General features: G+C 26.7%; 2 long non-coding RNA genes across 4 annotated transcripts; both read right to left on the bottom strand.

Annotated features, from left to right (window-relative positions):
- Positions 1 to 3,018: 3,018 nt before the first annotated feature.
- Positions 3,019 to 7,372, bottom strand: LOC146995399 (uncharacterized). 2 transcript variants are annotated; one of them, XR_015043022.1, is made up of 2 exons: positions 4,577 to 7,372; positions 3,019 to 3,258 (listed from the first exon to the last, which is right to left on the bottom strand). It is a non-coding gene; the product is annotated as an uncharacterized LOC146995399 (long non-coding RNA). The 2 variants fall into 2 exon arrangements; XR_015043021.1 differs by having other exon boundaries at positions 5,387 to 7,372.
- Positions 7,373 to 9,924: 2,552 nt separating this feature from the next.
- LOC146995398 (uncharacterized) lies at positions 9,925 to 14,278 on the bottom strand. 2 transcript variants are annotated; one of them, XR_015043020.1, is made up of 2 exons: positions 11,483 to 14,278; positions 9,925 to 10,164 (listed from the first exon to the last, which is right to left on the bottom strand). It is a non-coding gene; the product is annotated as an uncharacterized LOC146995398 (long non-coding RNA). The 2 variants fall into 2 exon arrangements; XR_015043019.1 differs by having other exon boundaries at positions 12,293 to 14,278.
- Between the last annotated feature and the right edge of the window lie 3,568 nt (positions 14,279 to 17,846).

The following is a 17,846-nucleotide window of genomic DNA, read 5'->3' as shown; positions in this document are numbered from 1 at the left end:
ATAGATAGGATGGGTTCTTCAAGTGGGAAATGCGGGGTGGCTAAGGGATCTTATTTTAAAGAATATTATTACCATTCTTCGAGGGTGAGACGTCTTACCATTAAGTCAGGTAATCCGAGATGATGAGCATTCCTTTTGACATGCCTCATATGTTTTCTAATAGTTATGTAACATAAATTTTCCAGGCTAAGAATACGTGGTTCAACAGCATAATTGAGTAACCGCATATTTTCCTCTTCCAATTTTCCATTTTTTCGCCAGCGTTCTAAAACGGTTTTGGGATCGCAACACCGAACATTCGCACCAGCAAGCAACAACATATCCACGATGAGTTTGCATCGTAATTGACAGGCATAATGTAAAGGGGTAAAACCAAAAATATCATGTTTGTTCATGTCGCATCCAAGAACCCAGGCAGCATGCGTTCGTAAATTGCACGAGAAAAATACGTGCAATTTACGAATGGCCTTTCGTATAAAAAACGTTCAAGTTGAACGTAAAAATATCATAAAAAGTGTCCAGTGGCAATTATTAATATTTACGTATATTTTTACGTTATACTATACGTAACTTTTACGTAAAATTTAGGTATATTTACGCGAGAGACTACTGTTCATTCGCTACTTTTACGTATAATATACGTAAATTTCAGGGATTTACGTATATTTTTAGTAAAAATTTACGTATATTTATCGCATATACGTAAATCTCAATTTTTTGCTTCACGTATGCGTATATATTTAGTAAAAATTTACGTAAATTTCTCCGATTTTTTACTGTATATAAACGTACATATTATGTAAAAATTAAGATAGATATTCCCCGTATTTTACGGTACAAAAACGTATATATTTGACAGAAATTAACGTACATATTTGCGTAATTTACGGTACAAAAACGTATATATTTGATAGTAATTGACCTAAATCTTCCCTATATTTTCTTTGCATATGCGAATGACTGGTAAAAATTTAATCCGATGTATTCTCCACTTTACTGTGTATAAATGCACATTTTTTGGTAAAAAATTTGCATAAATCTCCAATTACCTTTTCACTGCATTTTTCATAAAATGTACTTATTTTAATCTCATATTTTTTATATAAATCTATGCAAAAACTTTCTGTATGCTATGATTAAAAGGTAAAATAATTTTTATATCAAATTCTTACATATCTGCCTTTTAGTTATGTACAGCAATATGGAATATATATAACTGGAAAATTTAAATGCACTAGTAAATGAAAAAAAAAAAAAAATTCTATTAAAAAATTATGTAACACTTAAAGGCTGAAAATTACTTTTAATATTTCATTTCAAAGTGACTACAAAATATGCAATAAATTTTGTAAACATCAATTCTGTGTTTTAAATCAATTAATGCTATCGTTCATTTGCATTTTTGTTTACTAAATTCATTTCATAAATTTAAATTTAGTAAACAACTGTAGCAAACAGTTGTTTACTAAATAACACTTTAAATAAATTATTTGCTTTTCCGAAGGACATTTTCTTATGCCATGTAAATGAACGATAGCATTAATTGATTTAAAACATAGAACTCAGGTTTACAAAATTTATTGCATATATTGTAGTCACTTTTAAATGAAATATTAAAAGTGATTTTCAGCCTTTTAGTGTTATGTAATTTTTGAATAGAAATTAATTTTTTTGCATTTAAATTTTCCAGTTATATATATTCCATATTGCTGTACATACCTAAAAGGTGGATATGTAAAAATTTGATATTAAATTAATTTTATCTTTTAATCATAATATGCAGAGCATTTTTGCATAGATTTATATAAAAAATAAGAGATTAAAATAAGCACACTTTACGAAAAATACAGTAAATACGTAATTGGAGATTTATGCAAATTTTTTACCAAAAATGTGCACTTTACACAGTAAAGAGGAGAAGACATCGGACTAAATTTTTACCAAAGTCATTCGTATATGCAAAGAAAACATAGGGAGATTTAGGTCAATTATTATCAAATATATAAGTTTTTATACCGTAAAATACAAGGAATATCTACGTTAATTTCTATCTAAAGTACAATATAGTTAATTAACAAATTCAGTAAACGAATGTAGCACAAAAGAAAACATCATACGTTTAGATTATTTGAATAAGTGTGCTAAATTTTAAAATTGTTAAAAAAGACCAGGAAATTGTATAAAACTTACCTTTTCCAATAGTTTACCAAGTTGACTTTGTTATTTTCCTTGAAGATGAATGTTTAATGTCACAAATATTTCATTCATATCTTCAGATAATACACAAATCTATACATATTTATTTATTAAAATTCTGTTTATCCCAAACATGTTAAAGAAAATATTAATTTGCATGCAAGTTAATCGAGTAACTTCTGTTTTAATTACACACATAATTATGATATGTAAAAATTTTACATTTATCAGTCAATCTTGCAATGTATTGTAATCTATTATTGTTGTCTTTTTCAGTTTAAAATCTTATAAATATATTAGATCAGTACTAAAAGTTCACCTCTACAAAAGAAATGCTTTATTGAGGTATTTTTAAAAAGTTCCCTTTTACAAGGTAACTGTTAATTTCATAAATAAGTTCATAAAATTATGCAAATTCAAAATTACCTAAATATGTTCTTTATTTTATCTTATATACCAGATAAAATTTCAAAAAGTTAATTTGTTTAGGAATATTGAATTTTTTAATATTTATCTCATGTGACTTTTTCTATAACATCATTATAAATGTGCATGTTGATGTGGACATATCAATTATTTTTTTCATCAAATATCTTTATGGTATTAAATGATTTAAAAAGAGGCAACTGGACAAAAGAAAGCAATTAGAAGTTGGCTAATTTTTTATTAATTTGTTGTCAAACGCTGTGCATTTTAGATTATGCTCATATGATGACAATGAGTTATTTAAATTATAAAATTATTATGAACATATCCCACATAAATTAACAAGTATAAAATTTCAAGTTGTTTGAAGTATTATGAACTGTAATACTTGCAAAAGAAATTCACATGAATTTAATTTAAGAATTAGGTTTATTTTACAAGTATTCAAAAACTGCAATTACTGTTAAACAATAAAAACTAACATTAAATCTGAAGAGCATATTTTTTTCAATAATAAAATTCAACATAGACTTCATGCAGCTTCGCCATATTTGTTCTATAGTTTGCTGTCTTTAATATCCTGCTCAATTTTTGTAAAAGTGAATTCTTTGTCACCCAATGTTTTGAGAACAGCTCCTAAACAAGAAAAAGAAAAATTTGTAACAATTTCACACTTCAGAGGTTTTCAGTTTTTAAATATAGTTGAAGTATTAAAAGATGCATATAAAATGCACTGAGTATTTCATATTTAAAAATTTACATTTCAGTAACTAAAAATTTAATTTCACACTATCACACAGTAAGCTTCAATTATATACCTTACACAATGCCTATAATTTCAAGTGAAAAATACTTAAGATTTGTTTAGAACTGCAAGGTTGAGAAAGTCTTTAATGGCTACGTTTGTATTTAAGTACATGAGAAAAAACTTAATTTTGTATTAATTATATTGCATTAGCCTTTTCAATTTTACTCCTACATATAGTAAAGAATATTCACTTTCTTACAGATAACTTTTTCTTAAATAAAGAGTAAGCAGAAAACTAATCACAACAATAACAGAATACTTCATAAACATATACATGTCATTAACATACGTATATGCATTAACAGGCTATTTTACACATTTCAATAAACCAGAAACCAATACACAATCAAAAGTATTATCAGTAAATTCCTCCAAAATCAGAGCAAAAATCTTTAATTATGATAACAATGGCATCTCAGTTTGCAATATAAAATATTTCAAGTCTACATTCATGTGCATTCTAAGCAAACAGAATGCTGAATAACAATAAAATTATAAATACCATAAAAAAGTTAAGAGCCACGTAGAATGATAGCAAGACTAAATAAGTCTTCCTTCAAAAATCAATTTAAATTCAAAAATTTGCCTTCCTGTTTAACATCTCAAAATAGGGTTACTGCTTTCACTAACTAAATTTCCTGTCTTGGCAAAATAAAAATTGTCACTTCTGTTGCAGGAAATATTTGCTGCAAACTTTGTATGCAAATAATCCAGTGAAAAAATTTTAATTGTGGCTTGAATATTTTCTTTATTAAATAAATGAAAAATTGCCACATAATATTAATTTATGATCCACATGAAGCTTTTTACCTCTACCATATCATGCAGCTATTTTAAAATATATACTCTCATATAAAAGCCACAGAATTTTTTTACCAATATTAATATAGTATAAATCATTAATAAATCTTCTAAAAACAGCCCCAAATTTTCTGAATTTGATACCCAAAACATAATTCTACATAACTGTTAATGTATGCATTTGCTTGCACATACTTAAAATGAATTATACACACAAAAACTTAACATATTAACTTTAATAAATTCTTAATTAGCAGGATGACTCAATTAAGGCAAAATATGAAAGAAATCTACCTGATGGAATAATTGTAAAAGATATATTTAAAAAAAGCTAATATTGTTTACCTTACACATAGCAGAAATTGAGTAAACTGTATGCAGCTGGATTATTTATTAGGAATAGAAGTTAGATCAAAGTACCAAAGTCACACTAGGGCTTTAACCATTTGGGTGCAAAGAAGCACCTGAATTTCAAAAAGAATAATTTAAAAAAGCTAATAGAATTATATAATTTTTACAATCTAGTACAAATAATAGACACATAAACAACACTAAATGCCAATTATTTACTTGCATATTTTCCTTCTTTGTGTATTTTACTCCTTAATTTTTCAGGATATGATTTAGAAACAGAGTTATGGTAAAAATGTATACTGGTAAAAAAAATATTGCTGAAATTGATAAGTCCTTTGAATTATATACTATGGTGCAAAGAGGGATGGAATATGTGACTAAATATGATAAATCAGATTACAATAACATTAAACAAATAACATGAAAAACTGAAAAAAAGAAATTTTATTTGAAATTATTTTTTAACTCATGGAAAGACAGACAGTATTTCCAACTTATTAAATTCAATTATATTTTACCTTTGTCAAACCGATATTGGTAAGAGAGTTGTATTTAAAATCGGTGCTAAGCTAAAACTGCTTTCTTGCCTAATTTTATACTATTGAAAATACCGGTAATAGTCAAAGTTATTCGTACTCAATATGTGTAAGATTATTAATGAGCTGCCAAACCGCAGTTAACCATCTAATATACTACATTCAACATTATTACTTTTCTTTTTGAATGTCAGGTTTTCATTATTTCTGCCAATATATCTGTAACAGGACATAAAGATTGAGTTAATGTAGAATAGAAAATTACCTTGCAAGTTAGCACCTTTACCTTAGTGGCAGTACTTCATTCTCTAGAAAAAACATTTTAAATTATTATACCTAAACAAAAAATTCATATTTGTTACAGCAAAACATCATTAATACAATAAACCAGAGTTGAATGCAAATCTAGTTTAACTCCATTCTTGAAAACTAGTTTATTACTTTCAATTTAATTTAAAAATAATAAAAAATAAGGTACGTATTATGATGACTACCTAGATATCTCGCCTAAACTGGCAATCCTTGTAGGTTATACAGGTTATAGAGGGCACTAAGATAGAGAGTATTAATCCCACACTAGGGACTCTAACATTTGGTAGGAACAGTTTGAAAAGTGAAACAGATATTTATAGTGAACCAATGCAAAACAAAAACAATAGTTCTTTAGGGACAAAGCCCCTTTGGACTAATAAATCCGAGTAAATTAACAGCTTTTAGCTATTTTTTCTTCTTGTAAAAAATAGACATACATAATATTTTTAGAAAATAACAGTACTTTAAGCATGCAATTTCCACATATTTAACACAATAATTCATTCTAGCTCTGTTGCAATACTGGCAAAGGTACTCCTCTGTTATTAGGATGGGATTCAGAAATGTACAATGAAACCTCGAGATACGAGGAAAGTGTGAGCAAAATACGAGATTAATTCGAGTAACGAGCAATGAGCCAGGCTGTTGGTATGGGTAGCGCCATTTCCCTATCCGGCTCAACTCGGGGAATCCCCTCGTTAGATCACTCAATGTTCTTTTATATACGTGTTTGTGCACTTGCAAGTTAATTGTTTTGACATTTAACGTGAAAATAATTATTTCAAGATGCCTCGCAAGAAAATCGTTGCCTCAGATAGTGCTGCAAAGAAAAATAAGGAGGCCATGGCCGTCGATATCAAGAAAGAAATCGTAGATAAACATAAGCATGGTGACGGAATTGGCGAAGACTTGCGGCCTTTCAATATCGAAAATCTATACTATTCTGAAGAAGCAGGAAGAAATTAAGAAACCTGATGTAGCCAAAGGAATTATCGTTGCTTCCAAGCACCATAAAAGTACTCCTAGATGTTGAGAAGCTGTTGTTGGTGTGGATTAATGAGAATGAGTTAAAATGTTGGTAACAAAGTTAAACTATTGTTATATTATTTACCAGTGTTATTTATTAGGAAAAATTGACTTGATATTAAAATAATGATGATATAAAAATTAATATTTTTTGGGGTGTGGAACGGGTTAACTGAATTTCCATTATTTTCAATGGGGAAGCTTGTTTCTAGATACGAGAAATTCGCTATACCATTTGAATGCTGGAACGAATTAAACTCGTATCTCGGGGTTCCACTGTAGATATGTAAGCATGTGTATATGCATGTATGCGCATATACACATACATACATAAAGAATATACACATGCACACACAAGCACCTACATTTAAAAATGCATGCATATAAACACACATTTCTGAATCTCCTGATAACAGAAGCATACCTACATGAATCATAGGATTTACATTATTCAGTTTCATTAGAATTCTTAAATGCAGAGGATTTACATTAATGAGTTTTATTAGAATTCTTAAATGCAGAGGATTTACATTAATGTTTTATTAGAATTTTTAAATGCAGAGGAATTACATTAATCAGTTTTATCAGAATTCTTAAATGAAATCTTCACTATCCGAAAATTCAGTTTCATTTCCAGCTGAAACTGTATCAGGACAATCTCATTTATATTATTTCCCTCTAACAACTGAACATTTTGAAAACCTTTTCTATTCCATGGAAAACTAATGCTACATTAAACATACATTTTCTAAATCTGAAAATTTTAAGTTAGCTTAGAAACTGTAATCATTCTTAAAAAAGTTTGATTTATGCAGATGTTAGATCAATAAAATTACTTTCCTGTGAAAAAGTAATATGGCATGCAAGTTAATCGAGTAACTTCTGTTTTAATTACACACATAATTATGATATGTAAAAATTTTACATTTATCAGTCAATCTTGCAATGTATTGTAATCTATTATTGTTGTCTTTTTCAGTTTAAAATCTTATAAATATATTAGATCAGTACTAAAAGTTCACCTCTACAAAAGAAATGCTTTATTGAGGTATTTTTAAAAAGTTCCCTTTTACAAGGTAACTGTTAATTTCATAAATAAGTTCATAAAATTATGCAAATTCAAAATTACCTAAATATGTTCTTTATTTTATCTTATATACCAGATAAAATTTCAAAAAGTTAATTTGTTTAGGAATATTGAATTTTTTAATATTTATCTCATGTGACTTTTTCTATAACATCATTATAAATGTGCATGTTGATGTGGACATATCAATTATTTTTTTCATCAAATATCTTTATGGTATTAAATGATTTAAAAAGAGGCAACTGGACAAAAGAAAGCAATTAGAAGTTGGCTAATTGACCTAAATCTTCCCTATATTTTCTTTGCATATGCGAATGACTGGTAAAAATTTAATCCGATGTATTCTCCACTTTACTGTGTATAAATGCACATTTTTTGGTAAAAAATTTGCATAAATCTCCAATTACCTTTTCACTGCATTTTTCATAAAATGTACTTATTTTAATCTCATATTTTTTATATAAATCTATGCAAAAACTTTCTGTATGCTATGATTAAAAGGTAAAATAATTTTTATATCAAATTCTTACATATCTGCCTTTTAGTTATGTACAGCAATATGGAATATATATAACTGGAAAATTTAAATGCACTAGTAAATGAAAAAAAAAAAAAAAAATTCTATTAAAAAATTATGTAACACTTAAAGGCTGAAAATTACTTTTAATATTTCATTTCAAAGTGACTACAAAATATGCAATAAATTTTGTAAACATCAATTCTGTGTTTTAAATCAATTAATGCTATCGTTCATTTGCATTTTTGTTTACTAAATACATTTCATAAATTTAAATTTAGTAAACAACTGTAGCAAACAGTTGTTTACTAAATAACACTTTAAATAAATTATTTGCTTTTCCGAAGGACATTTTCTTATGCCATGTAAATGAACGATAGCATTAATTGATTTAAAACATAGAACTCAGGTTTACAAAATTTATTGCATATATTGTAGTCACTTTTAAATGAAATATTAAAAGTGATTTTCAGCCTTTTAGTGTTATGTAATTTTTGAATAGAAATTAATTTTTTTGCATTTAAATTTTCCAGTTATATATATTCCATATTGCTGTACATACCTAAAAGGTGGATATGTAAAAATTTGATATTAAATTAATTTTATCTTTTAATCATAATATGCAGAGCATTTTTGCATAGATTTATATAAAAAATAAGAGATTAAAATAAGCACACTTTACGAAAAATACAGTAAATACGTAATTGGAGATTTATGCAAATTTTTTACCAAAAATGTGCACTTTACACAGTAAAGAGGAGAAGACATCGGACTAAATTTTTACCAAAGTCATTCGTATATGCAAAGAAAACATAGGGAGATTTAGGTCAATTATTATCAAATATATAAGTTTTTATACCGTAAAATACAAGGAATATCTACGTTAATTTCTATCTAAAGTACAATATAGTTAATTAACAAATTCAGTAAACGAATGTAGCACAAAAGAAAACATCATACGTTTAGATTATTTGAATAAGTGTGCTAAATTTTAAAATTGTTAAAAAAGACCAGGAAATTGTATAAAACTTACCTTTTCCAATAGTTTACCAAGTTGACTTTGTTATTTTCCTTGAAGATTAATGTTTAATGTCACAAATATTTCATTCATATCTTCAGATAATACACAAATCTATACATATTTATTTATTAAAATTCTGTTTATCCCAAACATGTTAAAGAAAATATTAATTTGCATGCAAGTTAATCGAGTAACTTCTGTTTTAATTACACACATAATTATGATATGTAAAAATTTTACATTTATCAGTCAATCTTGCAATGTATTGTAATCTATTATTGTTGTCTTTTTCAGTTTAAAATCTTATAAATATATTAGATCAGTACTAAAAGTTCACCTCTACAAAAGAAATGCTTTATTGAGGTATTTTTAAAAAGTTCCCTTTTACAAGGTAACTGTTAATTTCATAAATAAGTTCATAAAATTATGCAAATTCAAAATTACCTAAATATGTTCTTTATTTTATCTTATATACCAGATAAAATTTCAAAAAGTTAATTTGTTTAGGAATATTGAATTTTTTAATATTTATCTCATGTGACTTTTTCTATAACATCATTATAAATGTGCATGTTGATGTGGACATATCAATTATTTTTTTCATCAAATATCTTTATGGTATTAAATGATTTAAAAAGAGGCAACTGGACAAAAGAAAGCAATTAGAAGTTGGCTAATTTTTTATTAATTTGTTGTCAAACGCTGTGCATTTTAGATTATGCTCATATGATGACAATGAGTTATTTAAATTATAAAATTATTATGAACATATCCCACATAAATTAACAAGTATAAAATTTCAAGTTGTTTGAAGTATTATGAACTGTAATACTTGCAAAAGAAATTCACATGAATTTAATTTAAGAATTAGGTTTATTTTACAAGTATTCAAAAACTGCAATTACTGTTAAACAATAAAAACTAACATTAAATCTGAAGAGCATATTTTTTTCAATAATAAAATTCAACATAGACTTCATGCAGCTTCGCCATATTTGTTCTATAGTTTGCTGTCTTTAATATCCTGCTCAATTTTTGTAAAAGTGAATTCTTTGTCACCCAATGTTTTGAGAACAGCTCCTAAACAAGAAAAAGAAAAATTTGTAACAATTTCACACTTCAGAGGTTTTCAGTTTTTAAATATAGTTGAAGTATTAAAAGATGCATATAAAATGCACTGAGTATTTCATATTTAAAAATTTACATTTCAGTAACTAAAAATTTAATTTCACACTATCACACAGTAAGCTTCAATTATATACCTTACACAATGCCTATAATTTCAAGTGAAAAATACTTAAGATTTGTTTAGAACTGCAAGGTTGAGAAAGTCTTTAATGGCTACGTTTGTATTTAAGTACATGAGAAAAAACTTAATTTTGTATTAATTATATTGCATTAGCCTTTTCAATTTTACTCCTACATATAGTAAAGAATATTCACTTTCTTACAGATAACTTTTTCTTAAATAAAGAGTAAGCAGAAAACTAATCACAACAATAACAGAATACTTCATAAACATATACATGTCATTAACATACGTATATGCATTAACAGGCTATTTTACACATTTCAATAAACCAGAAACCAATACACAATCAAAAGTATTATCAGTAAATTCCTCCAAAATCAGAGCAAAAATCTTTAATTATGATAACAATGGCATCTCAGTTTGCAATATAAAATATTTCAAGTCTACATTCATGTGCATTCTAAGCAAACAGAATGCTGAATAACAATAAAATTATAAATACCATAAAAAAGTTAAGAGCCACGTAGAATGATAGCAAGACTAAATAAGTCTTCCTTCAAAAATCAATTTAAATTCAAAAATTTGCCTTCCTGTTTAACATCTCAAAATAGGGTTACTGCTTTCACTAACTAAATTTCCTGTCTTGGCAAAATAAAAATTGTCACTTCTGTTGCAGGAAATATTTGCTGCAAACTTTGTATGCAAATAATCCAGTGAAAAAATTTTAATTGTGGCTTGAATATTTTCTTTATTAAATAAATGAAAAATTGCCACATAATATTAATTTATGATCCACATGAAGCTTTTTACCTCTACCATATCATGCAGCTATTTTAAAATATATACTCTCATATAAAAGCCACAGAATTTTTTTACCAATATTAATATAGTATAAATCATTAATAAATCTTCTAAAAACAGCCCCAAATTTTCTGAATTTGATACCCAAAACATAATTCTACATAACTGTTAATGTATGCATTTGCTTGCACATACTTAAAATGAATTATACACACAAAAACTTAACATATTAACTTTAATAAATTCTTAATTAGCAGGATGACTCAATTAAGGCAAAATATGAAAGAAATCTACCTGATGGAATAATTGTAAAAGATATATTTAAAAAAAGCTAATATTGTTTACCTTACACATAGCAGAAATTGAGTAAACTGTATGCAGCTGGATTATTTATTAGGAATAGAAGTTAGATCAAAGTACCAAAGTCACACTAGGGCTTTAACCATTTGGGTGCAAAGAAGCACCTGAATTTCAAAAAGAATAATTTAAAAAAGCTAATAGAATTATATAATTTTTACAATCTAGTACAAATAATAGACACATAAACAACACTAAATGCCAATTATTTACTTGCATATTTTCCTTCTTTGTGTACTTTACTCCTTAATTTTTCAGGATATGATTTAGAAACAGAGTTATGGTAAAAATGTATACTGGTAAAAAAAATATTGCTGAAATTGATAAGTCCTTTGAATTATATACTATGGTGCAAAGAGGGATGGAATATGTGACTAAATATGATAAATCAGATTACAATAACATTAAACAAATAACATGAAAAACTGAAAAAAAGAAATTTTATTTGAAATTATTTTTTAACTCATGGAAAGACAGACAGTATTTCCAACTTATTAAATTCAATTATATTTTACCTTTGTCAAACCGATATTGGTAAGAGAGTTGTATTTAAAATCGGTGCTAAGCTAAAACTGCTTTCTTGCCTAATTTTATACTATTGAAAATACCGGTAATAGTCAAAGTTATTCGTACTCAATATGTGTAAGATTATTAATGAGCTGCCAAACCGCAGTTAACCATCTAATATACTACATTCAACATTATTACTTTTCTTTTTGAATGTCAGGTTTTCATTATTTCTGCCAATATATCTGTAACAGGACATAAAGATTGAGTTAATGTAGAATAGAAAATTACCTTGCAAGTTAGCACCTTTACCTTAGTGGCAGTACTTCATTCTCTAGAAAAAACATTTTAAATTATTATACCTAAACAAAAAATTCATATTTGTTACAGCAAAACATCATTAATACAATAAACCAGAGTTGAATGCAAATCTAGTTTAACTCCATTCTTGAAAACTAGTTTATTACTTTCAATTTAATTTAAAAATAATAAAAAATAAGGTACGTATTATGATGACTACCTAGATATCTCGCCTAAACTGGCAATCCTTGTAGGTTATACAGGTTATAGAGGGCACTAAGATAGAGAGTATTAATCCCACACTAGGGACTCTAACATTTGGTAGGAACAGTTTGAAAAGTGAAACAGATATTTATAGTGAACCAATGCAAAACAAAAACAATAGTTCTTTAGGGACAAAGCCCCTTTGGACTAATAAATCCGAGTAAATTAACAGCTTTTAGCTATTTTTTCTTCTTGTAAAAAATAGACATACATAATATTTTTAGAAAATAACAGTACTTTAAGCATGCAATTTCCACATATTTAACACAATAATTCATTCTAGCTCTGTTGCAATACTGGCAAAGGTACTCCTCTGTTATTAGGATGGGATTCAGAAATGTACAATGAAACCTCGAGATACGAGGAAAGTGTGAGCAAAATACGAGATTAATTCGAGTAACGAGCAATGAGCCAGGCTGTTGGTATGGGTAGCGCCATTTCCCTATCCGGCTCAACTCGGGGAATCCCCTCGTTAGATCACTCAATGTTCTTTTATATACGTGTTTGTGCACTTGCAAGTTAATTGTTTTGACATTTAACGTGAAAATAATTATTTCAAGATGCCTCGCAAGAAAATCGTTGCCTCAGATAGTGCTGCAAAGAAAAATAAGGAGGCCATGGCCGTCGATATCAAGAAAGAAATCGTAGATAAACATAAGCATGGTGACGGAATTGGCGAAGACTTGCGGCCTTTCAATATCGAAAATCTATACTATTCTGAAGAAGCAGGAAGAAATTAAGAAACCTGATGTAGCCAAAGGAATTATCGTTGCTTCCAAGCACCATAAAAGTACTCCTAGATGTTGAGAAGCTGTTGTTGGTGTGGATTAATGAGAATGAGTTAAAATGTTGGTAACAAAGTTAAACTATTGTTATATTATTTACCAGTGTTATTTATTAGGAAAAATTGACTTGATATTAAAATAATGATGATATAAAAATTAATATTTTTTGGGGTGTGGAACGGGTTAACTGAATTTCCATTATTTTCAATGGGGAAGCTTGTTTCTAGATACGAGAAATTCGCTATACCATTTGAATGCTGGAACGAATTAAACTCGTATCTCGGGGTTCCACTGTAGATATGTAAGCATGTGTATATGCATGTATGCGCATATACACATACATACATAAAGAATATACACATGCACACACAAGCACCTACATTTAAAAATGCATGCATATAAACACACATTTCTGAATCTCCTGATAACAGAAGCATACCTACATGAATCATAGGATTTACATTATTCAGTTTCATTAGAATTCTTAAATGCAGAGGATTTACATTAATGAGTTTTATTAGAATTCTTAAATGCAGAGGATTTACATTAATGTTTTATTAGAATTTTTAAATGCAGAGGAATTACATTAATCAGTTTTATCAGAATTCTTAAATGAAATCTTCACTATCCGAAAATTCAGTTTCATTTCCAGCTGAAACTGTATCAGGACAATCTCATTTATATTATTTCCCTCTAACAACTGAACATTTTGAAAACCTTTTCTATTCCATGGAAAACTAATGCTACATTAAACATACATTTTCTAAATCTGAAAATTTTAAGTTAGCTTAGAAACTGTAATCATTCTTAAAAAAGTTTGATTTATGCAGATGTTAGATCAATAAAATTACTTTCCTGTGAAAAAGTAATATGGCATGCAAGTTAATCGAGTAACTTCTGTTTTAATTACACACATAATTATGATATGTAAAAATTTTACATTTATCAGTCAATCTTGCAATGTATTGTAATCTATTATTGTTGTCTTTTTCAGTTTAAAATCTTATAAATATATTAGATCAGTACTAAAAGTTCACCTCTACAAAAGAAATGCTTTATTGAGGTATTTTTAAAAAGTTCCCTTTTACAAGGTAACTGTTAATTTCATAAATAAGTTCATAAAATTATGCAAATTCAAAATTACCTAAATATGTTCTTTATTTTATCTTATATACCAGATAAAATTTCAAAAAGTTAATTTGTTTAGGAATATTGAATTTTTTAATATTTATCTCATGTGACTTTTTCTATAACATCATTATAAATGTGCATGTTGATGTGGACATATCAATTATTTTTTTCATCAAATATCTTTATGGTATTAAATGATTTAAAAAGAGGCAACTGGACAAAAGAAAGCAATTAGAAGTTGGCTAATTGACCTAAATCTTCCCTATATTTTCTTTGCATATGCGAATGACTGGTAAAAATTTAATCCGATGTATTCTCCACTTTACTGTGTATAAATGCACATTTTTTGGTAAAAAATTTGCATAAATCTCCAATTACCTTTTCACTGCATTTTTCATAAAATGTACTTATTTTAATCTCATATTTTTTATATAAATCTATGCAAAAACTTTCTGTATGCTATGATTAAAAGGTAAAATAATTTTTATATCAAATTCTTACATATCTGCCTTTTAGTTATGTACAGCAATATGGAATATATATAACTGGAAAATTTAAATGCACTAGTAAATGAAAAAAAAAAAAAAAAATTCTATTAAAAAATTATGTAACACTTAAAGGCTGAAAATTACTTTTAATATTTCATTTCAAAGTGACTACAAAATATGCAATAAATTTTGTAAACATCAATTCTGTGTTTTAAATCAATTAATGCTATCGTTCATTTGCATTTTTGTTTACTAAATTCATTTCATAAATTTAAATTTAGTAAACAACTGTAGCAAACAGTTGTTTACTAAATAACACTTTAAATAAATTATTTGCTTTTCCGAAGGACATTTTCTTATGCCATGTAAATGAACGATAGCATTAATTGATTTAAAACATAGAACTCAGGTTTACAAAATTTATTGCATATATTGTAGTCACTTTTAAATGAAATATTAAAAGTGATTTTCAGCCTTTTAGTGTTATGTAATTTTTGAATAGAAATTAATTTTTTTGCATTTAAATTTTCCAGTTATATATATTCCATATTGCTGTACATACCTAAAAGGTGGATATGTAAAAATTTGATATTAAATTAATTTTATCTTTTAATCATAATATGCAGAACATTTTTGCATAGATTTATATAAAAAATAAGAGATTAAAATAAGCACACTTTACGAAAAATATAGTAAATACGTAATTGGAGATTTATGCAAATTTTTTACCAAAAATGTGCACTTTACACAGTAAAGAGGAGAAGACATCGGACTAAATTTTTACCAAAGTCATTCGTATATGCAAAGAAAACATAGGGAGATTTAGGTCAATTATTATCAAATATATAAGTTTTTATACCGTAAAATACAAGGAATATCTACGTTAATTTCTATCTAAAGTACAATATAGTTAATTAACAAATTCAGTAAACGAATGTAGCACAAAAGAAAACATCATACGTTTAGATTATTTGAATGAGTGTGCTAAATTTTAAAATTGTTAAAAAAGACCAGGAAATTGTATAAAACTTACCTTTTCCAATAGTTTACCAAGTTGACTTTGTTATTTTCCTTGAAGATGAATGTTTAATGTCACAAATATTTCATTCATATCTTCAGATAATACACAAATCTATACATATTTATTTATTAAAATTCTGTTTATCCCAAACATGTTAAAGAAAATATTAATTTGCATGCAAGTTAATCGAGTAACTTCTGTTTTAATTACACACATAATTATGATATGTAAAAATTTTACATTTATCAGTCAATCTTGCAATGTATTGTAATCTATTATTGTTGTCTTTTTCAGTTTAAAATCTTATAAATATATTAGATCAGTACTAAAAGTTCACCTCTACAAAAGAAATGCTTTATTGAGGTATTTTTAAAAAGTTCCCTTTTACAAGGTAACTGTTAATTTCATAAATAAGTTCATAAAATTATGCAAATTCAAAATTACCTAAATATGTTCTTTATTTTATCTTATATACCAGATAAAATTTCAAAAAGTTAATTTGTTTAGGAATATTGAATTTTTTAATATTTATCTCATGTGACTTTTTCTATAACATCATTATAAATGTGCATGTTGATGTGGACATATCAATTATTTTTTTCATCAAATATCTTTATGGTATTAAATGATTTAAAAAGAGGCAACTGGACAAAAGAAAGCAATTAGAAGTTGGCTAATTTTTTATTAATTTGTTGTCAAACGCTGTGCATTTTAGATTATGCTCATATGATGACAATGAGTTATTTAAATTATAAAATTATTATGAACATATCCCACATAAATTAACAAGTATAAAATTTCAAGTTGTTTGAAGTATTATGAACTGTAATACTTGCAAAAGAAATTCACATGAATTTAATTTAAGAATTAGGTTTATTTTACAAGTATTCAAAAACTGCAATTACTGTTAAACAATAAAAACTAACATTAAATCTGAAGAGCATATTTTTTTCAATAATAAAATTCAACATAGACTTCATGCAGCTTCGCCATATTTGTTCTATAGTTTGCTGTCTTTAATATCCTGCTCAATTTTTGTAAAAGTGAATTCTTTGTCACCCAATGTTTTGAGAACAGCTCCTAAACAAGAAAAAGAAAAATTTGTAACAATTTCACACTTCAGAGGTTTTCAGTTTTTAAATATAGTTGAAGTATTAAAAGATGCATATAAAATGCACTGAGTATTTCATATTTAAAAATTTACATTTCAGTAACTAAAAATTTAATTTCACACTATCACACAGTAAGCTTCAATTATATACCTTACACAATGCCTATAATTTCAAGTGAAAAATACTTAAGATTTGTTTAGAACTGCAAGGTTGAGAAAGTCTTTAATGGCTACGTTTGTATTTAAGTACATGAGAAAAAACTTAATTTTGTATTAATTATATTGCATTAGCCTTTTCAATTTTACTCCTACATATAGTAAAGAATATTCACTTTCTTACAGATAACTTTTTCTTAAATAAAGAGTAAGCAGAAAACTAATCACAACACTATATACATATAACAGAATACTTCATAAACATATACATGTCATTAACATACGTATATGCATTAACAGGCTATTTTACACATTTCAATAAACCAGAAACCAATACACAATCAAAAGTATTATCAGTAAATTCCTCCAAAATCAGAGCAAAAATCTTTAATTATGATAACAATGGCATCTCAGTTTGCAATATAAAATATTTCAAGTCTACATTCATGTGCATTCTAAGCAAACAGAATGCTGAATAACAATAAAATTATAAATACCATAAAAAAGTTAAGAGCCACGTAGAATGATAGCAAGACTAAATAAGTCTTCCTTCAAAAATCAATTTAAATTCAAAAATTTGCCTTCCTGT

The sequence above is a fragment of the Stegodyphus dumicola genome, chromosome 9 (genome assembly GCF_044657685.1).
Source record: "Stegodyphus dumicola isolate Sdum_Otavi_A_Nest chromosome 9, ASM4465768v1".
Lineage (NCBI taxonomy): Eukaryota > Metazoa > Arthropoda > Arachnida > Araneae > Eresidae > Stegodyphus > Stegodyphus dumicola.
Note: the sequence above shows the minus strand (reverse complement) of the source record. Positions and strands in the feature narration are given on the sequence as shown.